General features: G+C 42.5%; 14 non-coding genes across 14 annotated transcripts; all 14 read right to left on the bottom strand.

The window, feature by feature from the left end:
- Positions 1 to 1162: 1162 nt before the first annotated feature.
- Positions 1163 to 1235, bottom strand: trnak-uuu (transfer RNA lysine (anticodon UUU)). The gene has a single exon. It is a non-coding gene; the product is annotated as a tRNA-Lys (tRNA).
- A 1634-nt stretch (positions 1236 to 2869) lies between these two features.
- trnak-uuu (transfer RNA lysine (anticodon UUU)) lies at positions 2870 to 2942 on the bottom strand. The gene has a single exon. It is a non-coding gene; the product is annotated as a tRNA-Lys (tRNA).
- Positions 2943 to 4576: 1634 nt separating this feature from the next.
- trnak-uuu (transfer RNA lysine (anticodon UUU)) lies at positions 4577 to 4649 on the bottom strand. The gene has a single exon. It is a non-coding gene; the product is annotated as a tRNA-Lys (tRNA).
- Positions 4650 to 6283: 1634 nt separating this feature from the next.
- On the bottom strand, positions 6284 to 6356 carry trnak-uuu (transfer RNA lysine (anticodon UUU)). Its single transcript has one exon. It is a non-coding gene; the product is annotated as a tRNA-Lys (tRNA).
- Positions 6357 to 7990: 1634 nt separating this feature from the next.
- Positions 7991 to 8063, bottom strand: trnak-uuu (transfer RNA lysine (anticodon UUU)). The gene has a single exon. It is a non-coding gene; the product is annotated as a tRNA-Lys (tRNA).
- Positions 8064 to 9697: 1634 nt separating this feature from the next.
- trnak-uuu (transfer RNA lysine (anticodon UUU)) lies at positions 9698 to 9770 on the bottom strand. Its single transcript has one exon. It is a non-coding gene; the product is annotated as a tRNA-Lys (tRNA).
- Positions 9771 to 11404: 1634 nt separating this feature from the next.
- trnak-uuu (transfer RNA lysine (anticodon UUU)) lies at positions 11405 to 11477 on the bottom strand. Its single transcript has one exon. It is a non-coding gene; the product is annotated as a tRNA-Lys (tRNA).
- A 1634-nt stretch (positions 11478 to 13111) lies between these two features.
- trnak-uuu (transfer RNA lysine (anticodon UUU)) lies at positions 13112 to 13184 on the bottom strand. Its single transcript has one exon. It is a non-coding gene; the product is annotated as a tRNA-Lys (tRNA).
- A 1634-nt stretch (positions 13185 to 14818) lies between these two features.
- trnak-uuu (transfer RNA lysine (anticodon UUU)) lies at positions 14819 to 14891 on the bottom strand. Its single transcript has one exon. It is a non-coding gene; the product is annotated as a tRNA-Lys (tRNA).
- A 1634-nt stretch (positions 14892 to 16525) lies between these two features.
- trnak-uuu (transfer RNA lysine (anticodon UUU)) lies at positions 16526 to 16598 on the bottom strand. The gene has a single exon. It is a non-coding gene; the product is annotated as a tRNA-Lys (tRNA).
- Positions 16599 to 18220: 1622 nt separating this feature from the next.
- On the bottom strand, positions 18221 to 18293 carry trnak-uuu (transfer RNA lysine (anticodon UUU)). Its single transcript has one exon. It is a non-coding gene; the product is annotated as a tRNA-Lys (tRNA).
- Positions 18294 to 19927: 1634 nt separating this feature from the next.
- Positions 19928 to 20000, bottom strand: trnak-uuu (transfer RNA lysine (anticodon UUU)). Its single transcript has one exon. It is a non-coding gene; the product is annotated as a tRNA-Lys (tRNA).
- Positions 20001 to 21634: 1634 nt separating this feature from the next.
- Positions 21635 to 21707, bottom strand: trnak-uuu (transfer RNA lysine (anticodon UUU)). The gene has a single exon. It is a non-coding gene; the product is annotated as a tRNA-Lys (tRNA).
- Positions 21708 to 23341: 1634 nt separating this feature from the next.
- Positions 23342 to 23414, bottom strand: trnak-uuu (transfer RNA lysine (anticodon UUU)). The gene has a single exon. It is a non-coding gene; the product is annotated as a tRNA-Lys (tRNA).
- Between the last annotated feature and the right edge of the window lie 522 nt (positions 23415 to 23936).

The following is a 23936-nucleotide window of genomic DNA, read 5'->3' as shown; positions in this document are numbered from 1 at the left end:
TGATCAAACACCAGGGCTGAATCAGGTACATCCAGGCTTTATCTTGTTGTAGCATACGCGATCCTGAGGGGAGTTGATAGAGTGCATATGAGGAGAGATCGGCTTCACCTTCCACAGATGCTGCCTGAATAGTGGAATATTTCCATCATTTTCTTTTCTGTAATAGAAATTGTCCTTGCTCTACCTCGAGCTGGGGATCATAAAAGGAGCGTTAGTGGATATATTCTACATGATGAGGCTTTTTGATAGTTTAAAGAAGGAGAACCTGTCCAGTGGCAGAGCTTTCAGCAAAGAAATGGGCACAGATTCAAGTTGATTGGCAAAATAATCAGAGGCGAGCTGTGGAAACACTTAGTTTTATGCCCCCATTTTGTTGGAATCTGCAGTGCACTGTCTGAAATGACGGTGGAGGTTGAACCATAAGTAATCTTCAAAGTGCTTTGGTCTGCAGCCTGAAGAACGTAAAGGTTTAGGGAAAACAGAGCTGGCATATATGACGACGCACACGTATTCGAAGAACCGTCACAGGTATCACGAGTGGAACGGCACCCTGTGCTGTAAGTTTTTTTGTCTCTCTGAATGCAGGAAAAGCATGGGAAATCCTGTTATTATTTCAAAACCAACTTAAGCATGTCATTTCCCGAAGAGATTTTGAAGGGCAATGGAGTGATATTTGTCGCGTGAAGTGAATTAAACTTTAATTTGCTAAGCTGATGATTGATAAGGAAATTTTGAAGAATAAAGCTGGATAACAAGAACAAAAGCGAAATAGTGAGGATTGTGGAAATCTGAAATCAAAACCGAGAGTGCAAAAAAGACAAAGCAGGTCTGGCAGCATGTGTGGCGAGAAAAATAGAGTTAACGTTTCAGGTGCGTGACAATACATCAGAATAATAACAACGATGTTCAACTGCCTTATTTGTGTATGTAAAAACTGTTAAAAAGTGATGACGGAGGTGATGCAATCCTGTTTAAGATTGAAACGATGCGATCAAGCAAAGCAGACGTCTTGCTGCAACTGAAAGAATTGCCGGTCAGAATGGACAATACTTGCAACGAAAAAGGCTGCCAGAGTCTTGGCTCCCCACAGCCAAAGTACATGGTTTTGAATTTTTGAGGACACTGCACAAACACCACTGTGATAAAGGCACAAGACAAAGAGCGCCTGAACAGGGACTTGAACCCTGGACCCTCAGATTAAAAGTCTGATGCTCTACCGACTGAGCTATCCAGGCTCAGACACTCAACCCGCACTGCGCCCTTCAGTGGCTGAGAACTAACAGTGCAACACGATCCATCTTCTGCACCAGCTTCTCGCATTTTACTCTCACACACATGCATTCACTGCCTCCCACACTTTTCATTACGCAAATAATCTCCAGTCGTCCAAATGGACGCACTTTCACCTTATATCTTTCGTCGGTCTGTCTCACTCAACGTAACAATTCAACTTTCCGGCTGTTTATACATCCTTGAGAGAGTGACTGAAAGAGCAAATAAGAGAAGTGAAAAGACACTGACACCTAAGTTTAAGGCCATCCCAAAGTCTCCGAGCGATATTATCGCTATTATGAATACTTTGGCGTCTGTCTTTACCAAGGAAGAAGATGCTTCCAAGGGCACAGTGAAACATGAAGTCATTAACACATTACAAACATTTCAAATTGACAAAGACGCGGTAATAGAACGGCTCCCGATAATAAAAGTTGATCAAACACCAGGGCTGAATCAGGTACATCCAGGCTTTATCTTGTTGTAGCATACGCGATCCTGAGGGGAGTTGATAGAGTGCATATGAGGAGAGATCGGCTTCACCTTCCACAGATGCTGCCTGAATAGTGGAATATTTCCATCATTTTCTTTTCTGTAATAGAAATTGTCCTTGCTCTACCTCGAGCTGGGGATCATAAAAGGAGCGTTAGTGGATATATTCTACATGATGAGGCTTTTTGATAGTTTAAAGAAGGAGAACCTGTCCAGTGGCAGAGCTTTCAGCAAAGAAATGGGCACAGATTCAAGTTGATTGGCAAAATAATCAGAGGCGAGCTGTGGAAACACTTAGTTTTATGCCCCCATTTTGTTGGAATCTGCAGTGCACTGTCTGAAATGACGGTGGAGGTTGAACCATAAGTAATCTTCAAAGTGCTTTGGTCTGCAGCCTGAAGAACGTAAAGGTTTAGGGAAAACAGAGCTGGCATATATGACGACGCACACGTATTCGAAGAACCGTCACAGGTATCACGAGTGGAACGGCACCCTGTGCTGTAAGTTTTTTTGTCTCTCTGAATGCAGGAAAAGCATGGGAAATCCTGTTATTATTTCAAAACCAACTTAAGCATGTCATTTCCCGAAGAGATTTTGAAGGGCAATGGAGTGATATTTGTCGCGTGAAGTGAATTAAACTTTAATTTGCTAAGCTGATGATTGATAAGGAAATTTTGAAGAATAAAGCTGGATAACAAGAACAAAAGCGAAATAGTGAGGATTGTGGAAATCTGAAATCAAAACCGAGAGTGCAAAAAAGACAAAGCAGGTCTGGCAGCATGTGTGGCGAGAAAAATAGAGTTAACGTTTCAGGTGCGTGACAATACATCAGAATAATAACAACGATGTTCAACTGCCTTATTTGTGTATGTAAAAACTGTTAAAAAGTGATGACGGAGGTGATGCAATCCTGTTTAAGATTGAAACGATGCGATCAAGCAAAGCAGACGTCTTGCTGCAACTGAAAGAATTGCCGGTCAGAATGGACAATACTTGCAACGAAAAAGGCTGCCAGAGTCTTGGCTCCCCACAGCCAAAGTACATGGTTTTGAATTTTTGAGGACACTGCACAAACACCACTGTGATAAAGGCACAAGACAAAGAGCGCCTGAACAGGGACTTGAACCCTGGACCCTCAGATTAAAAGTCTGATGCTCTACCGACTGAGCTATCCAGGCTCAGACACTCAACCCGCACTGCGCCCTTCAGTGGCTGAGAACTAACAGTGCAACACGATCCATCTTCTGCACCAGCTTCTCGCATTTTACTCTCACACACATGCATTCACTGCCTCCCACACTTTTCATTACGCAAATAATCTCCAGTCGTCCAAATGGACGCACTTTCACCTTATATCTTTCGTCGGTCTGTCTCACTCAACGTAACAATTCAACTTTCCGGCTGTTTATACATCCTTGAGAGAGTGACTGAAAGAGCAAATAAGAGAAGTGAAAAGACACTGACACCTAAGTTTAAGGCCATCCCAAAGTCTCCGAGCGATATTATCGCTATTATGAATACTTTGGCGTCTGTCTTTACCAAGGAAGAAGATGCTTCCAAGGGCACAGTGAAACATGAAGTCATTAACACATTACAAACATTTCAAATTGACAAAGACGCGGTAATAGAACGGCTCCCGATAATAAAAGTTGATCAAACACCAGGGCTGAATCAGGTACATCCAGGCTTTATCTTGTTGTAGCATACGCGATCCTGAGGGGAGTTGATAGAGTGCATATGAGGAGAGATCGGCTTCACCTTCCACAGATGCTGCCTGAATAGTGGAATATTTCCATCATTTTCTTTTCTGTAATAGAAATTGTCCTTGCTCTACCTCGAGCTGGGGATCATAAAAGGAGCGTTAGTGGATATATTCTACATGATGAGGCTTTTTGATAGTTTAAAGAAGGAGAACCTGTCCAGTAGCAGAGCTTTCAGCAAAGAAATGGGCACAGATTCAAGTTGATTGGCAAAATAATCAGAGGCGAGCTGTGGAAACACTTAGTTTTATGCCCCCATTTTGTTGGAATCTGCAGTGCACTGTCTGAAATGACGGTGGAGGTTGAACCATAAGTAATCTTCAAAGTGCTTTGGTCTGCAGCCTGAAGAACGTAAAGGTTTAGGGAAAACAGAGCTGGCATATATGACGACGCACACGTATTCGAAGAACCGTCACAGGTATCACGAGTGGAACGGCACCCTGTGCTGTAAGTTTTTTTGTCTCTCTGAATGCAGGAAAAGCATGGGAAATCCTGTTATTATTTCAAAACCAACTTAAGCATGTCATTTCCCGAAGAGATTTTGAAGGGCAATGGAGTGATATTTGTCGCGTGAAGTGAATTAAACTTTAATTTGCTAAGCTGATGATTGATAAGGAAATTTTGAAGAATAAAGCTGGATAACAAGAACAAAAGCGAAATAGTGAGGATTGTGGAAATCTGAAATCAAAACCGAGAGTGCAAAAAAGACAAAGCAGGTCTGGCAGCATGTGTGGCGAGAAAAATAGAGTTAACGTTTCAGGTGCGTGACAATACATCAGAATAATAACAACGATGTTCAACTGCCTTATTTGTGTATGTAAAAACTGGTAAAAAGTGATGACGGAGGTGATGCAATCCTGTTTAAGATTGAAACGATGCGATCAAGCAAAGCAGACGTCTTGCTGCAACTGAAAGAATTGCCGGTCAGAATGGACAATACTTGCAACGAAAAAGGCTGCCAGAGTCTTGGCTCCCCACAGCCAAAGTACATGGTTTTGAATTTTTGAGGACACTGCACAAACACCACTGTGATAAAGGCACAAGACAAAGAGCGCCTGAACAGGGACTTGAACCCTGGACCCTCAGATTAAAAGTCTGATGCTCTACCGACTGAGCTATCCAGGCTCAGACATGCAACCCGCACTGCGCCCTTCAGTGGCTGAGAACTAACAGTGCAACACGATCCATCTTCTGCACCAGCTTCTCGCATTTTACTCTCACACACATGCATTCACTGCCTCCCACACTTTTCATTACGCAAATAATCTCCAGTCGTCCAAATGGACGCACTTTCACCTTATATCTTTCGTCGGTCTGTCTCACTCAACGTAACAATTCAACTTTCCGGCTGTTTATACATCCTTGAGAGAGTGACTGAAAGAGCAAATAAGAGAAGTGAAAAGACACTGACACCTAAGTTTAAGGCCATCCCAAAGTCTCCGAGCGATATTATCGCTATTATGAATACTTTGGCGTCTGTCTTTACCAAGGAAGAAGATGCTTCCAAGGGCACAGTGAAACATGAAGTCATTAACACATTACAAACATTTCAAATTGACAAAGACGCGGTAATAGAACGGCTCCCGATAATAAAAGTTGACCAAACACCAGGGCTGAATCAGGTACATCCAGGCTTTATCTTGTTGTAGCATACGCGATCCTGAGGGGAGTTGATAGAGTGCATATGAGGAGAGATCGGCTTCACCTTCCACAGATGCTGCCTGAATAGTGGAATATTTCCATCATTTTCTTTTCTGTAATAGAAATTGTCCTTGCTCTACCTCGAGCTGGGGATCATAAAAGGAGCGTTAGTGGATATATTCTACATGATGAGGCTTTTTGATAGTTTAAAGAAGGAGAACCTGTCCAGTAGCAGAGCTTTCAGCAAAGAAATGGGCACAGATTCAAGTTGATTGGCAAAATAATCAGAGGCGAGCTGTGGAAACACTTAGTTTTATGCCCCCATTTTGTTGGAATCTGCAGTGCACTGTCTGAAATGACGGTGGAGGTTGAACCATAAGTAATCTTCAAAGTGCTTTGGTCTGCAGCCTGAAGAACGTAAAGGTTTAGGGAAAACAGAGCTGGCATATATGACGACGCACACGTATTCGAAGAACCGTCACAGGTATCACGAGTGGAACGGCACCCTGTGCTGTAAGTTTTTTTGTCTCTCTGAATGCAGGAAAAGCATGGGAAATCCTGTTATTATTTCAAAACCAACTTAAGCATGTCATTTCCCGAAGAGATTTTGAAGGGCAATGGAGTGATATTTGTCGCGTGAAGTGAATTAAACTTTAATTTGCTAAGCTGATGATTGATAAGGAAATTTTGAAGAATAAAGCTGGATAACAAGAACAAAAGCGAAATAGTGAGGATTGTGGAAATCTGAAATCAAAACCGAGAGTGCAAAAAAGACAAAGCAGGTCTGGCAGCATGTGTGGCGAGAAAAATAGAGTTAACGTTTCAGGTGCGTGACAATACATCAGAATAATAACAACGATGTTCAACTGCCTTATTTGTGTATGTAAAAACTGGTAAAAAGTGATGACGGAGGTGATGCAATCCTGTTTAAGATTGAAACGATGCGATCAAGCAAAGCAGACGTCTTGCTGCAACTGAAAGAATTGCCGGTCAGAATGGACAATACTTGCAACGAAAAAGGCTGCCAGAGTCTTGGCTCCCCACAGCCAAAGTACATGGTTTTGAATTTTTGAGGACACTGCACAAACACCACTGTGATAAAGGCACAAGACAAAGAGCGCCTGAACAGGGACTTGAACCCTGGACCCTCAGATTAAAAGTCTGATGCTCTACCGACTGAGCTATCCAAACTCAGACACTCAACCCGCACTGCGCCCTTCAGTGGCTGAGAACTAACAGTGCAACACGATCCATCTTCTGCACCAGCTTCTCGCATTTTACTCTCACACACATGCATTCACTGCCTCCCACACTTTTCATTACGCAAATAATCTCCAGTCGTCCAAATGGACGCACTTTCACCTTATATCTTTCGTCGGTCTGTCTCACTCAACGTAACAATTCAACTTTCCGGCTGTTTATACATCCTTGAGAGAGTGACTGAAAGAGCAAATAAGAGAAGTGAAAAGACACTGACACCTAAGTTTAAGGCCATCCCAAAGTCTCCGAGCGATATTATCGCTATTATGAATACTTTGGCGTCTGTCTTTACCAAGGAAGAAGATGCTTCCAAGGGCACAGTGAAACATGAAGTCATTAACACATTACAAACATTTCAAATTGACAAAGACGCGGTAATAGAACGGCTCCCGATAATAAAAGTTGACCAAACACCAGGGCTGAATCAGGTACATCCAGGCTTTATCTTGTTGTAGCATACGCGATCCTGAGGGGAGTTGATAGAGTGCATATGAGGAGAGATCGGCTTCACCTTCCACAGATGCTGCCTGAATAGTGGAATATTTCCATCATTTTCTTTTCTGTAATAGAAATTGTCCTTGCTCTACCTCGAGCTGGGGATCATAAAAGGAGCGTTAGTGGATATATTCTACATGATGAGGCTTTTTGATAGTTTAAAGAAGGAGAACCTGTCCAGTAGCAGAGCTTTCAGCAAAGAAATGGGCACAGATTCAAGTTGATTGGCAAAATAATCAGAGGCGAGCTGTGGAAACACTTAGTTTTATGCCCCCATTTTGTTGGAATCTGCAGTGCACTGTCTGAAATGACGGTGGAGGTTGAACCATAAGTAATCTTCAAAGTGCTTTGGTCTGCAGCCTGAAGAACGTAAAGGTTTAGGGAAAACAGAGCTGGCATATATGACGACGCACACGTATTCGAAGAACCGTCACAGGTATCACGAGTGGAACGGCACCCTGTGCTGTAAGTTTTTTTGTCTCTCTGAATGCAGGAAAAGCATGGGAAATCCTGTTATTATTTCAAAACCAACTTAAGCATGTCATTTCCCGAAGAGATTTTGAAGGGCAATGGAGTGATATTTGTCGCGTGAAGTGAATTAAACTTTAATTTGCTAAGCTGATGATTGATAAGGAAATTTTGAAGAATAAAGCTGGATAACAAGAACAAAAGCGAAATAGTGAGGATTGTGGAAATCTGAAATCAAAACCGAGAGTGCAAAAAAGACAAAGCAGGTCTGGCAGCATGTGTGGCGAGAAAAATAGAGTTAACGTTTCAGGTGCGTGACAATACATCAGAATAATAACAACGATGTTCAACTGCCTTATTTGTGTATGTAAAAACTGTTAAAAAGTGATGACGGAGGTGATGCAATCCTGTTTAAGATTGAAACGATGCGATCAAGCAAAGCAGACGTCTTGCTGCAACTGAAAGAATTGCCGGTCAGAATGGACAATACTTGCAACGAAAAAGGCTGCCAGAGTCTTGGCTCCCCACAGCCAAAGTACATGGTTTTGAATTTTTGAGGACACTGCACAAACACCACTGTGATAAAGGCACAAGACAAAGAGCGCCTGAACAGGGACTTGAACCCTGGACCCTCAGATTAAAAGTCTGATGCTCTACCGACTGAGCTATCCAGGCTCAGACATGCAACCCGCACTGCGCCCTTCAGTGGCTGAGAACTAACAGTGCAACACGATCCATCTTCTGCACCAGCTTCTCGCATTTTACTCTCACACACATGCATTCACTGCCTCCCACACTTTTCATTACGCAAATAATCTCCAGTCGTCCAAATGGACGCACTTTCACCTTATATCTTTCGTCGGTCTGTCTCACTCAACGTAACAATTCAACTTTCCGGCTGTTTATACATCCTTGAGAGAGTGACTGAAAGAGCAAATAAGAGAAGTGAAAAGACACTGACACCTAAGTTTAAGGCCATCCCAAAGTCTCCGAGCGATATTATCGCTATTATGAATACTTTGGCGTCTGTCTTTACCAAGGAAGAAGATGCTTCCAAGGGCACAGTGAAACATGAAGTCATTAACACATTACAAACATTTCAAATTGACAAAGACGCGGTAATAGAACGGCTCCCGATAATAAAAGTTGATCAAACACCAGGGCTGAATCAGGTACATCCAGGCTTTATCTTGTTGTAGCATACGCGATCCTGAGGGGAGTTGATAGAGTGCATATGAGGAGAGATCGGCTTCACCTTCCACAGATGCTGCCTGAATAGTGGAATATTTCCATCATTTTCTTTTCTGTAATAGAAATTGTCCTTGCTCTACCTCGAGCTGGGGATCATAAAAGGAGTGTTAGTGGATATATTCTACATGATGAGGCTTTTTGATAGTTTAAAGAAGGAGAACCTGTCCAGTAGCAGAGCTTTCAGCAAAGAAATGGGCACAGATTCAAGTTGATTGGCAAAATAATCAGAGGCGAGCTGTGGAAACACTTAGTTTTATGCCCCCATTTTGTTGGAATCTGCAGTGCACTGTCTGAAATGACGGTGGAGGTTGAACCATAAGTAATCTTCAAAGTGCTTTGGTCTGCAGCCTGAAGAACGTAAAGGTTTAGGGAAAACAGAGCTGGCATATATGACGACGCACACGTATTCGAAGAACCGTCACAGGTATCACGAGTGGAACGGCACCCTGTGCTGTAAGTTTTTTTGTCTCTCTGAATGCAGGAAAAGCATGGGAAATCCTGTTATTATTTCAAAACCAACTTAAGCATGTCATTTCCCGAAGAGATTTTGAAGGGCAATGGAGTGATATTTGTCGCGTGAAGTGAATTAAACTTTAATTTGCTAAGCTGATGATTGATAAGGAAATTTTGAAGAATAAAGCTGGATAACAAGAACAAAAGCGAAATAGTGAGGATTGTGGAAATCTGAAATCAAAACCGAGAGTGCAAAAAAGACAAAGCAGGTCTGGCAGCATGTGTGGCGAGAAAAATAGAGTTAACGTTTCAGGTGCGTGACAATACATCAGAATAATAACAACGATGTTCAACTGCCTTATTTGTGTATGTAAAAACTGGTAAAAAGTGATGACGGAGGTGATGCAATCCTGTTTAAGATTGAAACGATGCGATCAAGCAAAGCAGACGTCTTGCTGCAACTGAAAGAATTGCCGGTCAGAATGGACAATACTTGCAACGAAAAAGGCTGCCAGAGTCTTGGCTCCCCACAGCCAAAGTACATGGTTTTGAATTTTTGAGGACACTGCACAAACACCACTGTGATAAAGGCACAAGACAAAGAGCGCCTGAACAGGGACTTGAACCCTGGACCCTCAGATTAAAAGTCTGATGCTCTACCGACTGAGCTATCCAAACTCAGACACTCAACCCGCACTGCGCCCTTCAGTGGCTGAGAACTAACAGTGCAACACGATCCATCTTCTGCACCAGCTTCTCGCATTTTACTCTCACACACATGCATTCACTGCCTCCCACACTTTTCATTACGCAAATAATCTCCAGTCGTCCAAATGGACGCACTTTCACCTTATATCTTTCGTCGGTCTGTCTCACTCAACGTAACAATTCAACTTTCCGGCTGTTTATACATCCTTGAGAGAGCGACTGAAAGAGCAAATAAGAGAAGTGAAAAGACACTGACACCTAAGTTTAAGGCCATCCCAAAGTCTCCGAGCGATATTATCGCTATTATGAATACTTTGGCGTCTGTCTTTACCAAGGAAGAAGATGCTTCCAAGGGCACAGTGAAACATGAAGTCATTAACACATTACAAACATTTCAAATTGACAAAGACGCGGTAATAGAACGGCTCCCGATAATAAAAGTTGATCAAACACCAGGGCTGAATCAGGTACATCCAGGCTTTATCTTGTTGTAGCATACGCGATCCTGAGGGGAGTTGATAGAGTGCATATGAGGAGAGATCGGCTTCACCTTCCACAGATGCTGCCTGAATAGTGGAATATTTCCATCATTTTCTTTTCTGTAATAGAAATTGTCCTTGCTCTACCTCGAGCTGGGGATCATAAAAGGAGCGTTAGTGGATATATTCTACATGATGAGGCTTTTTGATAGTTTAAAGAAGGAGAACCTGTCCAGTAGCAGAGCTTTCAGCAAAGAAATGGGCACAGATTCAAGTTGATTGGCAAAATAATCAGAGGCGAGCTGTGGAAACACTTAGTTTTATGCCCCCATTTTGTTGGAATCTGCAGTGCACTGTCTGAAATGACGGTGGAGGTTGAACCATAAGTAATCTTCAAAGTGCTTTGGTCTGCAGCCTGAAGAACGTAAAGGTTTAGGGAAAACAGAGCTGGCATATATGACGACGCACACGTATTCGAAGAACCGTCACAGGTATCACGAGTGGAACGGCACCCTGTGCTGTAAGTTTTTTTGTCTCTCTGAATGCAGGAAAAGCATGGGAAATCCTGTTATTATTTCAAAACCAACTTAAGCATGTCATTTCCCGAAGAGATTTTGAAGGGCAATGGAGTGATATTTGTCGCGTGAAGTGAATTAAACTTTAATTTGCTAAGCTGATGATTGATAAGGAAATTTTGAAGAATAAAGCTGGATAACAAGAACAAAAGCGAAATAGTGAGGATTGTGGAAATCTGAAATCAAAACCGAGAGTGCAAAAAAGACAAAGCAGGTCTGGCAGCATGTGTGGCGAGAAAAATAGAGTTAACGTTTCAGGTGCGTGACAATACATCAGAATAATAACAACGATGTTCAACTGCCTTATTTGTGTATGTAAAAACTGTTAAAAAGTGATGACGGAGGTGATGCAATCCTGTTTAAGATTGAAACGATGCGATCAAGCAAAGCAGACGTCTTGCTGCAACTGAAAGAATTGCCGGTCAGAATGGACAAAACTTGCAACGAAAAAGGCTGCCAGAGTCTTGGCTCCCCACAGCCAAAGTACATGGTTTTGAATTTTTGAGGACACTGCACAAACACCACTGTGATAAAGGCACAAGACAAAGAGCGCCTGAACAGGGACTTGAACCCTGGACCCTCAGATTAAAAGTCTGATGTTCTACCGACTGAGCTATCTTGGCTCGGAAACTCAACCCGCACTTCGCCCTTCAGTGGCTGAGAACTAACAGTGCAACACGATCCATCTTCTGCACTCGCTTCTCGCATTTTACTCTCACACCCATGCATTCACTGCCTCCCACACTTTTCATTACGCAAATAATCTCCAGTCGTCCAACTGGACGCACTTTCACCTTATATCTTTCGTCGGTCTGTCTCACTCAACGTAACAATTCAACTTTCCGGCTGTTTATACATCCTTGAGAGAGCGACTGAAAGAGCAAATAAGAGAAGTGAAAAGACACTGACACCTAAGTTTAAGGCCATCCCAAAGACTCCGAGCGATATTATCGCTATTATGAATACTTTGGCATCTGTCTTTACCAAGGAAGAAGATGCTTCCAAGGGCACAGTGAAACATGAAGTCATTAACACATTACAAACATTTCAAATTGACAAAGACGCGGTAATAAAACGGCTCCCGATAATAAAAGTTGATCAAACACCAAGGCTGAATCAGGTACATCCAGGCTTTATCTTGTTGTAGCATACGCGATCCTGAGGGGAGTTGATAGAGTGGATACGAGGAGAGATCGGCTTCACCTTCCACAGATGCTGCCTGAATAGTGGAATATTTCCATCATTTTCTTTTCTGTAATAGAAATTGTCCTTGCTCTACCTCGAGCTGGGGATCATAAAAGGAGAGTTAGTGGATATATTCTACATGATGAGGCTTTTTGATAGTTTAAAGAAGGAGAACCTGTCCAGTAGCAGAGCTTTCAGCAAAGAAATGGGCACAGATTCAAGTTGATTGGCAAAATAATCAGAGGCGAGCTGTGGAAACACTTAGTTTTATGCCCCCATTTTGTTGGAATCTGCAGTGCACTGTCTGAAATGACGGTGGAGGTTGAACCATAAGTAATCTTCAAAGTGCTTTGGTCTGCAGCCTGAAGAACGTAAAGGTTTAGGGAAAACAGAGCTGGCATATATGACGACGCACACGTATTCGAAGAACCGTCACAGGTATCACGAGTGGAACGGCACCCTGTGCTGTAAGTTTTTTTGTCTCTCTGAATGCAGGAAAAGCATGGGAAATCCTGTTATTATTTCAAAACCAACTTAAGCATGTCATTTCCCGAAGAGATTTTGAAGGGCAATGGAGTGATATTTGTCGCGTGAAGTGAATTAAACTTTAATTTGCTAAGCTGATGATTGAGAAGGAAATTTTGAAGAATAAAGCTGGATAACAAGAACAAAAGCGAAATAGTGAGGATTGTGGAAATCTGAAATCAAAACCGAGAGTGCAAAAAAGACAAAGCAGGTCTGGCAGCATGTGTGGCGAGAAAAATAGAGTTAACGTTTCAGGTGCGTGACAATACATCAGAATAATAACAACGATGTTCAACTGCCTTATTTGTGTATGTAAAAACTGTTAAAAAGTGATGACGGAGGTGATGCAATCCTGTTTAAGATTGAAACGATGCGATCAAGCAAAGCAGACGTCTTGCTGCAACTGAAAGAATTGCCGGTCAGAATGGACAATACTTGCAACGAAAAAGGCTGCCAGAGTCTTGGCTCCCCACAGCCAAAGTACATGGTTTTGAATTTTTGAGGACACTGCACAAACACCACTGTGATAAAGGCACAAGACAAAGAGCGCCTGAACAGGGACTTGAACCCTGGACCCTCAGATTAAAAGTCTGATGCTCTACCGACTGAGCTATCCAGGCTCAGATGCTCAACCCGCACTGCGCCCTTCAGTGGCTGAGAACTAACAGTGCAACACGATCCATCTTCTGCACCAGCTTCTCGCATTTTACTCTCACACACATGCATTCACTGCCTCCCACACTTTTCATTACGCAAATAATCTCCAGTCGTCCAAATGGACGCACTTTCACCTTATATCTTTCGTCGGTCTGTCTCACTCAACGTAACAATTCAACTTTCCGGCTGTTTATACATCCTTGAGAGAGTGACTGAAAGAGCAAATAAGAGAAGTGAAAAGACACTGACACCTAAGTTTAAGGCCATCCCAAAGTCTCCGAGCGATATTATCGCTATTATGAATACTTTGGCGTCTGTCTTTACCAAGGAAGAAGATGCTTCCAAGGGCACAGTGAAACATGAAGTCATTAACACATTACAAACATTTCAAATTGACAAAGACGCGGTAATAGAACGGCTCCCGATAATAAAAGTTGATCAAACACCAGGGCTGAATCAGGTACATCCAGGCTTTATCTTGTTGTAGCATACGCGATCCTGAGGGGAGTTGATAGAGTGCATATGAGGAGAGATCGGCTTCACCTTCCACAGATGCTGCCTGAATAGTGGAATATTTCCATCATTTTCTTTTCTGTAATAGAAATTGTCCTTGCTCTACCTCGAGCTGGGGATCATAAAAGGAGCGTTAGTGGATATATTCTACATGATGAGGCTTTTTGATAGTTTAAAGAAGGAGAACCTGTCCAGTAGCAGAGCTTTCAGCAAAGAAATGGGCACAGATTCAAGTTGATTGGCAAAATAATCAGAGGCGAGCTGTGGAAACACTTAGTTTTATGCCCCCATTTTGTTGGAATCTGCAGTGCACTGTCTGAAATGACGGTGGAGGTTGAACCATAAGTAATCTTCAAAGTGCTTTGGTCTGCAGCCTGAAGAACGTAAAGGTTTAGGGAAAACAGAGCTGGCATATATGACGACGCACACGTATTCGAAGAACCGTCACAGGTATCACGAGTGGAACGGCACCCTGTGCTGTAAGTTTTTTTGTCTCTCTGAATGCAGGAAAAGCATGGGAAATCCTGTTATTATTTCAAAACCAACTTAAGCATGTCATTTCCCGAAGAGATTTTGAAGGGCAATGGAGTGATATTTGTCGCGTGAAGTGAATTAAACTTTAATTTGCTAAGCTGATGATTGATAAGGAAATTTTGAAGAATAAACCTGGATAACAAGAACAAAAGCGAAATAGTGAGGATTGTGGAAATCTGAAATCAAAACCGAGAGTGCAAAAAAGACAAAGCAGGTCTGGCAGCATGTGTGGCGAGAAAAATAGAGTTAACGTTTCAGGTGCGTGACAATACATCAGAATAATAACAACGATGTTCAACTGCCTTATTTGTGTATGTAAAAACTGTTAAAAAGTGATGACGGAGGTGATGCAAAACTGCTTAAGATTGAAACGATGCGATCAAGCAAAGCAGACGTCTTGCTGCAACTGAAAGAATTGCCGGTCAGAATGGACAAAACTTGCAACGAAAAAGGCTGCCAGAGTCTTGGCTCCCCACAGCCAAAGTACGTGGTTTTGAATTTTTGAGGACACTGCACAAACACCACTGTGATAAAGGCACAAGACAAAGAGCGCCTGAACAGGAACTTGAACCCTGGACCCTCAGATTAAAAGTCTGATGCTCTACCAACTGAGCTATCCAGGCTCAGACACTCAACCCGCACTGCGCCCTTCAGTGGCTGAGAACTAACAGTGCAACACGATCCATCTTCTGCACCAGCTTCTCGCATTTTACTCTCACACACATGCATTCACTGCCTCCCACACTTTTCATTACGCAAATAATCTCCAGTCGTCCAAATGGACGCACTTTCACCTTATATCTTTCGTCGGTCTGTCTCACTCAACGTAACAATTCAACTTTCCGGCTGTTTATACATCCTTGAGAGAGTGACTGAAAGAGCAAATAAGAGAAGTGAAAAGACACTGACACCTAAGTTTAAGGCCATCCCAAAGTCTCCGAGCGATATTATCGCTATTATGAATACTTTGGCGTCTGTCTTTACCAAGGAAGAAGATGCTTCCAAGGGCACAGTGAAACATGAAGTCATTAACACATTACAAACATTTCAAATTGACAAAGACGCGGTAATAGAACGGCTCCCGATAATAAAAGTTGATCAAACACCAGGGCTGAATCAGGTACATCCAGGCTTTATCTTGTTGTAGCATACGCGATCCTGAGGGGAGTTGATAGAGTGCATATGAGGAGAGATCGGCTTCACCTTCCACAGATGCTGCCTGAATAGTGGAATATTTCCATCATTTTCTTTTCTGTAATAGAAATTGTCCTTGCTCTACCTCGAGCTGGGGATCATAAAAGGAGCGTTAGTGGATATATTCTACATGATGAGGCTTTTTGATAGTTTAAAGAAGGAGAACCTGTCCAGTGGCAGAGCTTTCAGCAAAGAAATGGGCACAGATTCAAGTTGATTGGCAAAATAATCAGAGGCGAGCTGTGGAAACACTTAGTTTTATGCCCCCATTTTGTTGGAATCTGCAGTGCACTGTCTGAAATGACGGTGGAGGTTGAACCATAAGTAATCTTCAAAGTGCTTTGGTCTGCAGCCTGAAGAACGTAAAGGTTTAGGGAAAACAGAGCTGGCATATATGACGACGCACACGTATTCGAAGAACCGTCACAGGTATCACGAGTGGAACGGCACCCTGTGCTGTAAGTTTTTTTGTCTCTCTGAATGCAGGAAAAGCATGGGAAATCCTGTTATTATTTCAAAACCAACTTAAGCATGTCATTTCCCGAAGAGATTTTGAAGGGCAATGGAGTGATATTTGTCGCGTGAAGTGAATTAAACTTTAATTTGCTAAGCTGATGATTGATAAGGAAATTTTGAAGAATAAAGCTGGATAACAAGAACAAAAGCGAAATAGTGAGGATTGTGGAAATCTGAAATCAAAACCGAGAGTGCAAAAAAGACAAAGCAGGTCTGGCAGCATGTGTGGCGAGAAAAATAGAGTTAACGTTTCAGGTGCGTGACAATACATCAGAATAATAACAACGATGTTCAACTGCCTTATTTGTGTATGTAAAAACTGTTAAAAAGTGATGACGGAGGTGATGCAATCCTGTTTAAGATTGAAACGATGCGATCAAGCAAAGCAGACGTCTTGCTGCAACTGAAAGAATTGCCGGTCAGAATGGACAAAACTTGCAACGAAAAGGGCTGCCAGAGTCTTTGCTCTCCACAGCCAAAGTACATGGCTTTGAATTCTTGAGGACACTGCACAAACACCACTGTGATAAAGGCGCTAGACAAACAACGCCTGAACAGAGACTTGAACCCTGGACCCTCAGATTAAAAGTCTGATGCTCTACCGACTGAGCTATCCAGGCTCAGGTGCTTAACCCGCACTGCGCCCTTCAGTGGCTGAGAACTAACAGTGCAACACGATCCATCTTCTGCACCAGCTTCTCGCATTTTACTCTCACACACATGCATTCACTGCCTCCCACACTTTTCATTACGCAAATAATCTCCAGTCGTCCAAATGGACGCACTTTCACCTTATATCTTTCGTCGGTCTGTCTCACTCAACGTAACAATTCAACTTTCCGGCTGTTTATACATCCTTGAGAGAGTGACTGAAAGAGCAAATAAGAGAAGTGAAAAGACACTGACACCTAAGTTTAAGGCCATCCCAAAGTCTCCGAGCGATATTATCGCTATTATGAATACTTTGGCGTCTGTCTTTACCAAGGAAGAAGATGCTTCCAAGGGCACAGTGAAACATGAAGTCATTAACACATTACAAACATTTCAAATTGACAAAGACGCGGTAATAGAACGGCTCCCGATAATAAAAGTTGATCAAACACCAGGGCTGAATCAGGTACATCCAGGCTTTATCTTGTTGTAGCATACGCGATCCTGAGGGGAGTTGATAGAGTGCATATGAGGAGAGATCGGCTTCACCTTCCACAGATGCTGCCTGAATAGTGGAATATTTCCATCATTTTCTTTTCTGTAATAGAAATTGTCCTTGCTCTACCTCGAGCTGGGGATCATAAAAGGAGCGTTAGTGGATATATTCTACAAGATGAGGCTTTTTGATAGTTTAAAGAAGGAGAACCTGTCCAGTGGCAGAGCTTTCAGCAAAGAAATGGGCACAGATTCAAGTTGATTGGCAAAATAATCAGAGGCGAGCTGTGGAAACACTTAGTTTTATGCCCCCATTTTGTTGGAATCTGCAGTGCACTGTCTGAAATGACGGTGGAGGTTGAACCATAAGTAATCTTCAAAGTGCTTTGGTCTGCAGCCTGAAGAACGTAAAGGTTTAGGGAAAACAGAGCTGGCATATATGACGACACACACGTATTCGAAGAACCGTCACAGGTATCACGAGTGGAACGGCACCCTGTGCTGTAAGTTTTTTTGTCTCTCTGAATGCAGGAAAAGCATGGGAAATCCTGTTATTATTTCAAAACCAACTTAAGCATGTCATTTCCCGAAGAGATTTTGAAGGGCAATGGAGTGATATTTGTCGCGTGAAGTGAATTAAACTTTAATTTGCTAAGCTGATGATTGATAAGGAAATTTTGAAGAATAAAGCTGGATAACAAGAACAAAAGCGAAATAGTGAGGATTGTGGAAATCTGAAATCAAAACCGAGAGTGCAAAAAAGACAAAGCAGGTCTGGCAGCATGTGTGGCGAGAAAAATAGAGTTAACGTTTCAGGTGCGTGACAATACATCAGAATAATAACAACGATGTTCAACTGCCTTATTTGTGTATGTAAAAACTGGTAAAAAGTGATGACGGAGGTGATGCAATCCTGTTTAAGATTGAAACGATGCGATCAAGCAAAGCAGACGTCTTGCTGCAACTGAAAGAATTGCCGGTCAGAATGGACAAAACTTGCAGCCAGAGTCTTGGCTCTCCACAGCCAAAGCACATGGCTTAGAATTCTTGAGGACACTGCACAAACACCACTGTGATAAAGGCATTAGACAAAGAGCACCTGAACAGGGACTTGAACTCTGGACCCTCAGATTAAAAGTCTGATGCTCTACCGACTGAGCTATCCAGGCTCAGACACTCAACCCGCACTGCGCCCTTCAGTGGCTGAGAACTAACAGTGCAACACGATCCATCTTCTGCACCAGCTTCTCGCATTTTACTCTCACACACATGCATTCACTGCCTCCCACACTTTTCATTACGCAAATAATCTCCAGTCGTCCAAATGGACGCACTTTCACCTTATATCTTTCGTCGGTCTGTCTCACTCAACGTAACAATTCAACTTTCCGGCTGTTTATACATCCTTGAGAGAGCGACTGAAAGAGCAAATAAGAGAAGTGAAAAGACACTGACACCTAAGTTTAAGGCCATCCCAAAGTCTCCGAGCGATATTATCGCTATTATGAATACTTTGGCATCTGTCTTTACCAAGGAAGAAGATGCTTCCAAGGGCACAGTGAAACATGAAGTCATTAACACATTACAAACATTTCAAATTGACAAAGACGCGGTAATAAAACGGCTCCCGATAATAAAAGTTGATCAAACACCAGGGCTGAATCAGGTACATCCAGGCTTTATCTTGTTGTAGCATACGCGATCCTGAGGGGAGTTGATAGAGTGCATACAAGGAGAGATCGGCTTCACCTTCCACAGATGCTGCCTGAATAGTGGAATATTTCCATCATTTTCTTTTCTGTAATAGAAATTGTCCTTGCTCTACCTCGAGCTGGGGATCATAAAAGGAGCGTTAGCGGATATATTCTACATGATGAGCCTTTTTGATAGTTTAAAGAAGGAGAACCTGTCCAGTGGCAGAGCTTTCAGCAAAGAAATGGGCACAGATTCAAGTTGATTGGCAAAATAATCAGAGGCGAGCTGTGGAAACACTTAGTTTTATGCCCCCATTTTGTTGGAATCTGCAGTGCACTGTCTGAAATGACGGTGGAGGTTGAACCATAAGTAATCTTCAAAGTGCTTTGGTCTGCAGCCTGAAGAACGTAAAGGTTTAGGGAAAACAGAGCTGGCATATATGACGACGCACACGTATTCGAAGAACCGTCACAGGTATCACGAGTGGAACGGCACCCTGTGCTGTAAGTTTTTTTGTCTCTGTGAATGCAGGAAAAGCATGGGAAATCCTGTTATTATTTCAAAACCAACTTAAGCGTGTCATTTCCCGAAGAGATTTTGAAGGGCAATGGAGAGATATTTGTCACGAGAAGTGAATTAAACTTTAATTTGCTAAGCTGATGATTGATAAGGAAATTTTGAAGAATAAAGCTGGATAACAAGAACAAAAGCGAAATAGTAAGGATTGTGGAAATCTGAAATCAAAACCGAGAGTGCAAAAAAGACAAAGCAGGTCTGGCAGCATGTGTGGCGAGAAAAATAGAGTTAACGTTTCAGGTGCGTGACAATGCATCAGAATAATAACAACGATGTTCAACTGCCTTATTTGTGTATGTAAAAACTGGTAAAAAGTGATGACGGAGGTGATGCAATCCTGTTTAAGATTGAAACGATGCGATCAAGCAAAGCAGACGTCTTGCTGCAACTGAAAGAATTGCCGGTCAGAATGGACAAAACTTGCAACGAAAAGGGCTGCCAGAGTCTTGGCTCTCCACAGCCAAAGTACATGGCTTTGAATTCTTGAGGACACTGCACAAACACCACTGTGATAAAGGCATTAGACAAAGAGCATCTGAACAGGGACTTGAACCCTGGACCCTCAGATTAAAAGTCTGATGCTCTACCGACTGAGCTATCCAGGCTCAGACACTCAACCTACACTGCGCCCTTCAGTGGCTGAGAACTAACAGTGCAACACGATCCATCTTCTGCACTTGCTTCTCGCATTTTACTCTCACACACATGCATTCACTGCCTCCCACACTTTTCATTACGCAAATAATCTCCAGTTGTCCAAATGGACGCACTTTCACCTTATATCTTTCGTCGGTCTGTCTCACTCAACGTAACAATTCAACTTTCCGGCTGTTTATACATCCTTGAGAGAGCGACTGAAAGAGCAAATAAGAGAAGTGAAAAGACACTGACACCTAAGTTTAAGGCCATCCCAAAGTCTCCGAGCGATATTATCGCTATTATGAATACTTTGGCATCTGTCTTTACCAAGGAAGAAGATGCTTCCAAGGGCACAGTGAAACATGAAGTCATTAACACATTACAAACATTTCAAATTGACAAAGACGCGGTAATAAAACGGCTCCCGATAATAAAAGTTGATCAAACACCAGGGCTGAATCAGGTACATCCAGGCTTTATCTTGTTGTAGCATACGCGATCCTGAGGGGAGTTGATAGAGTGCATACGAGGAGAGATCGGCTTCACCTTCCACAGATGCTGCCTGAATAGTGGAATATTTCCATCATTTTCTTTTCTGTAATAGAAATTGTCCTTGCTCTACCTCGAGCTGGGGATCATAAAAGGAGCGTTAGCGGATATATTCTACATGATGAGCCTTTTTGATAGTTTAAAGAAGGAGAACCTGTCCAGTGGCAGAGCTTTCAGCAAAGAAATGGGCACAGATTCAAGTTGATTGGCAAAATAATCAGAGGCGAGTTGTGGAAACACTTAGTTTTATGCCCCCATTTTGTTGGAATCTGCAGTGCACTGTCTGAAATGACGGTGGAGGTTGAACCATAAGTAATCTTCAAAGTGCTTTGGTCTGCAGCCTGAAGAACGTAAAGGTTTAGGGAAAACAGAGCTGGCATATATGACGACGCACACGTATTCGAAGAACCGTCACAGGTATCACGAGTGGAACGGCACCCTGTGCTGTAAGTTTTTTTGTCTCTGTGAATGCAGGAAAAGCATGGGAAATCCTGTTATTATTTCAAAACCAACTTAAGCATGTCATTTCCCGAAGAGATTTTGAAGGGCAATGGAGTGATATTTGTCGCGTGAAGTGAATTAAACTTTAATTTGCTAAGCTGATGATTGATAAGGAAATTTTGAAGAATAAAGCTGAATAACAAGAACAAAAGCGAAATAGTAAGGATTGTGGAAATCTGAAATCAAAACCGAGAGTGCAAAAAAGACAAAGCAGGTCTGGCAGCATGTGTGGCGAGAAAAATAGAGTTAACGTTTCAGGTGCGTGACAATGCATCAGAATAATAACAACGATGTTCAACTGCCTTATTTGTGTATGTAAAAACTGGTAAAAAGTGATGACGGAGGTGATGCAATCCTGTTTAAGATTGAAACGATGCGATCAAGCAAAGCAGACGTCTTGCTGCAACTGAAAGAATTGCCGGTCAGAATGGACAAAACTTGCAACGAAAAGGGCTGCCAGAGTCTTGGCTCTCCACAGCCAAAGTACATGGCTTGGAATTCTTGAGGACACTGCACAAACACCACTGTGATAAAGGCATTAGACAAAGAGCACCTGAACAGGGACTTGAACCCTGGACCCTCAGATTAAAAGTCTGATGCTCTACCGACTGAGCTATCCAGGCTCAGACACTCAACCTACACTGCGCCCTTCAGTGGCTGAGAACTAACAGTGCAACACGATCCATCTTCTGCACTTGCTTCTCGCATTTTACTCTCACACACATGCATTCACTGCCTCCCACACTTTTCATTACGCAAATAATCTCCAGTTGTCCAAATGGACGCACTTTCACCTTATATCTTTCGTCGGTCTGTCTCACTCAACGTAACAATTCAACTTTCCGGCTGTTTATACATCCTTGAGAGAGCGACTGAAAGAGCAAATAAGAGAAGTGAAAAGACACTGACACCTAAGTTTAAGGCCATCCCAAAGTCTCCGAGCGATATTATCGCTATTATGAATACTTTGGCATCTGTCTTTACCAAGGAAGAAGATGCTTCCAAGGGCACAGTGAAACATGAAGTCATTAACACATTACAAACATTTCAAATTGACAAAGACGCGGTAATAAAACGGCTCCCGATAATAAAAGTTGATCAAACACCAGGGCTGAATCAGGTACATCCAGGCTTTATCTTGTTGTAGCATACGCGATCCTGAGGGGAGTTGATAGAGTGCATACGAGGAGAGATCGGCTTCACCTTCCACAGATGCTGCCTGAATAGTGGAATATTTCCATCATTTTCTTTTCTGTAATAGAAATTGTCCTTGCTCTACCTCGAGCTGGGGATCATAAAAGGAGCGTTAGCGGATATATTCTACATGATGAGCCTTTTTGATAGTTTAAAGAAGGAGAACCTGTCCAGTGGCAGAGCTTTCAGCAAAGAAATGGGCACAGATTCAAGTTGATTGGCAAAATAATCAGAGGCGAGTTGTGGAAACACTTAGTTTTATGCCCCCATTTTGTTGGAATCTGCAGTGCACTGTCTGAAATGACGGTGGAGGTTGAACCATAAGTAATCTTCAAAGTGCTTTGGTCTGCAGCCTGAAGAACGTAAAGGTTTAGGGAAAACAGAGCTGGCATATATGACGACGCACACGTATTCGAAGAACCGTCACAGGTATCACGAGTGGAACGGCACCCTGTGCTGTAAGTTTTTTTGTCTCTGTGAATGCAGGAAAAGCATGGGAAATCCTGTTATTATTTCAAAACCAACTTAAGCATGTCATTTCCCGAAGAGATTTTGAAGGGCAATGGAGTGATATTTGTCGCGTGAAGTGAATTAAACTTTAATTTGCTAAGCTGATGATTGATAAGGAAATTTTGAAGAATAAAGCTGGATAACAAGAACAAAAGCGAAATAGTAAGGATTGTGGAAATCTGAAATCAAAACCGAGAGTGCAAAAAAGACAAAGCAGGTCTGGCAGCATGTGTGGCGAGAAAAATAGAGTTAACGTTTCAGGTGCGTGACAATGCATCAGAATAATAACAACGATGTTCAACTGCCTTATTTGTGTATGTAAAAACTGGTAAAAAGTGATGACGGAGGTGATGCAATCCTGTTTAAGATTGAAACGATGCGATCAAGCAAAGCAGACGTCTTGCTGCAACTGAAAGAATTGCCGGTCAGAATGGACAAAACTTGCAACGAAAAGGGCTGCCAGAGTCTTGGCTCTCCACAGCCAAAGTACATGGCTTGGAATTCTTGAGGACACTGCACAAACACCACTGTGATAAAGGCATTAGACAAAGAGCACCAGAACAGGGACTTGAATCCTGGACCCTCAGATTAAAAGTCTGATGCTCTACCGACTGAGCTATCCAGGCTCAGACACTCAACCTACACTGCGCCCTTCAGTGGCTGAGAACTAACAGTGCAACACGATCCATCTTCTGCACTAACGTCTCGCATTTTACTCTCATACCCATGCATTCACTGCCTCCCACACTTTTCATTACGCAAATAATCTCCAGTCGTCCAAATGGACGCACTTTCACCTTATATCTTTCGTCGGTCTGTCTCACTCAACGTAACAATTCAACTTTCCGGCTGTTTATACATCCTTGAGAGAGCGACTGAAAGAGCAAATAAGAGAAGTGAAAAGACACTGACACCTAAGTTTAAGGCCATCCCAAAGTCTCCGAGCGATATTATCGCTATTATGAATACTTTGGCATCTGTCTTTACCAAGGAAGAAGATGCTTCCAAGGGCACAGTGAAACATGAAGTCATTAACACATTACAAACATTTCAAATTGACAAAGACGCGGTAATAAAACGGCTCCCGATAATAAAAGTTGATCAAACACCAGGGCTGAATCAGGTACATCCAGGCTTTATCTTGTTGT

Source organism: Heterodontus francisci, chromosome 28, assembly GCF_036365525.1.
Source record: "Heterodontus francisci isolate sHetFra1 chromosome 28, sHetFra1.hap1, whole genome shotgun sequence".
NCBI classification, from domain to species: Eukaryota; Metazoa; Chordata; class Chondrichthyes; order Heterodontiformes; family Heterodontidae; genus Heterodontus; species Heterodontus francisci.
Note: the sequence above shows the minus strand (reverse complement) of the source record. Positions and strands in the feature narration are given on the sequence as shown.